Below are 2,948 nucleotides of genomic sequence, written 5' to 3' on the forward strand. Positions count from 1 at the left end.
AGGACACCGGGCAGAAGGACCCTTGTTGGAGACCAACTTAAGAGGGTTGGTAACAAAACTAGAAAAAGATATTACAAAAAATAAAACTACAGACTCAAATTCCTCATGAATATATGTGCAAAAATCCTTAACAAAACATTAGCAAATCAAATCCAACAGGATATATAAAAGGATAATACATCACAACCTAGTGGGTTTTATGCTGGTAATCAAAATTATAAATAATAATTGTCTCTGGATCCTGGGATTATGGGTAGTTTGTTTTCCTCTAAATTTTCAGTAATGAACATGGCTTAGTTCTTCAACAAGAATTTAAGGCGTCGCGCCCCGCCCAATGCTCCCTGAGCGCCGGGGGCGGGCCTGTGCGGCGCGTGGCTGGAACCTGGGGGATATCCGCGCGGGCTTGAGCCATGGCTGAAAGTGGCCGGGCACCTCAGGCGCGGGCCCTCCTGCAGCAGTGCCTGCACGCCCGGCTGCAAGTACGCCCCGCCGAAGGGGACGCCGCGGCCCAGTGGGTGGAGGTCCAGAGAGGATTAGTGATCCACCTGTGCTTTTTCAAGGGAGCTGATAAAGAGCTTCTTCCCAAAATGGTTAATACACTGTTAAATGTGAAATTAAGTGAAACAGAAAATGGCAAGCATGTCTCTGTATTGGATCTACCTGGCAACATTCTTATCATCCCTCAAGCCACCCTTGGGGTGAGAGTAAAAGGAAGAAGCGTGCAGTATCACTCTAACTCTGGAAAAGAAGAGGGGTTAGAACTTTATTCCCAATTTGTGACTGTCTGAAAAAGAATTAGCTGCTAACAGCAAGTGTGCCGAAGCTGGGGTTGTGGTGGAACATGGTACTTACGGCAACAGGTGTTAAAGCTCGACACCAATGGACCATACACACACCTAATCGAGTTTTGAAAAATTAAAAGTTTCTACAGTTGTAATTAGATTCTCTTCCCCTTCTGCTTGAGTACACTCATCTGCAGCATTTTTAGACAAGAAAATCCTGGGTCCCATCCATACCTCTGCAGCCTCGCCACGTCACCTAAACACTGGATTTCCTCGGACGACCTCGCCACGTCACCTAAACACTGGATCTCAGTCACCTTCCATCCTGCTTTCCCCTAAACTCACACTCAAAATTTTGAAAAATGTCTTGTATTCGCTTTATGGTCATTGATAAGAACATGGAAATGTTCTTAGAGAGCTGTATTTAAGCATTTTGCAAAATCAAGAAAAATATGTTTCTTATACCCTCAAATGTATGTAATATGTAGTAAAAATCACTATTTGTGTTACGGTTACAATTATAATTTTGTCAATTTTGTTTTAGTATTTCAGATTTCCATATTTTGAATGAAATATGCAATTTACTATTCCTTCTAATAATATCTATGAAAATGTAATACAAAAATGTTATTGTACATTTTAATATTATTTTCCAAGGACATCCAAGTGCTTTAAATTATTTTAAGAATCTTTAGTTGATATAGCAATAAGGTATGGGGGACTAAAAGTTGTTTTTATTTAATATACTAATGGCTTAATACTAATGGCTTAATATTCTGTTTCTCAGTTTTTTACCAAAGCAATGTGTGTTGCATTTTGTCTTTGGTTTTTAAAAGTTACTGTTTCATTAAATTAATGTTCATAAATTTTTTTAGGAAGTTCCTTTCTTGTTGGTTTAGATTGCTATAAAAGGAACAAAAAGGGGAAAAAAAGAATTTAAATATTATTATTTTAAAGAAATACAAAGAATTTTCCTCCAGTATTTCCTGGAGTATATAGGAAGTGGAAGAAACACTGATTTGGGTGAAAGAGTCACAAAGTAAAAACATTTCTCACTTTCTACAAAGTAAAAGATGAAATGAAAGCATGAAACAAAAAAATAGTAAATGTTTACATATGTGATGCCCTCTCCCCTTTCCTACAAACAAGCAGGAGTCAAGCAGAGTTCTTAGTGAAAACCAGGGGCCTCAGCCCCCAAGCCCTTCCCTGCACGATGGGGGCTTTTGCATGTGAACATGAATCAGGCTTTGTAATTTGCATGGCACTTAGCTCCTCTTTGAAGGAAATGTGATGACAAAGTCATCAAAGTGGCAGTTTTTTAAAATGGCATGTCATGTGCAGAAAAGAGAAATTCCTAAGTATTAATTCATTCCCTGTTCTTAGCTGGGAACTTGAACATTATTATAAGTAAACAGTTGCTCTAGCACCAGGTACTGAATGAGGTTATTGTGCGTTTGGTCTCTGCTGATGGGAGACCAGAACTGGCCTACCTCTGAAAGCACCGGCAGAGATTTAAAATGTAATTTTATTTCATTTTATATTTCGTTTTGCAGTTTGCAGAAGGAAACAGTGGTTGATAAACAGAGCAATTTCTCTCCGTATCAATCTCCCACTTTCCCCAAAGCTCTGGTTCACAGCTCTGGTGACACAACTTCTTCTCCCTCAGTTTGGACCAGAGTGGCACATTTGGAGACTAAATCTTGAGACAGTTGAGGCAGACCCACTGAGCTGGTACCAGTGCTGCGACGGAGCAGGGTTCCACCCTTGGGCCTGCCTGGGCCTGAGATGCGTGGGATCCCTCTCTACTTGGGCCCCAAAAACCTCCCCACGTATTTGACAATGCCCCAAATTCCTTTAAAAAGAGCATTTACACTAGAGACAGAAGGTCCAAAATGCTAATAACTGTAGGAAAGGACAACCATGGGCTGATATTCAAACTAAAATGCAAATGACTGATAGAGAGCTGTGTCAGAGAGCTGACTGCTGAGAGTTCAAGGTCCCTGAAAGGAGGAATGGAGGATTCTTCCCACAGGATTTTGCCCATGTTTGGAAGCCATCTCTCCACCAGACCTGAAAACTGCCTCTATATTCTTGTCAAAGCACAGCTTTGGATCCTTGGGGTCTCTGAGCTAAATAACATAACCAAGAATTCTATGATGCAACATG

General features: G+C 40.6%; 1 pseudogene; it reads left to right on the forward strand.

The window, feature by feature from the left end:
- Positions 1–355: 355 nt before the first annotated feature.
- LOC132530809 (D-aminoacyl-tRNA deacylase 2-like) lies at positions 356–911 on the forward strand (annotated as a pseudogene).
- Positions 912–2,948: the final 2,037 nt, after the last annotated feature.

Source organism: Lagenorhynchus albirostris, chromosome 12 (assembly GCF_949774975.1).
Source record: "Lagenorhynchus albirostris chromosome 12, mLagAlb1.1, whole genome shotgun sequence".
Classification (NCBI taxonomy): Eukaryota; Metazoa; Chordata; class Mammalia; order Artiodactyla; family Delphinidae; genus Lagenorhynchus; species Lagenorhynchus albirostris.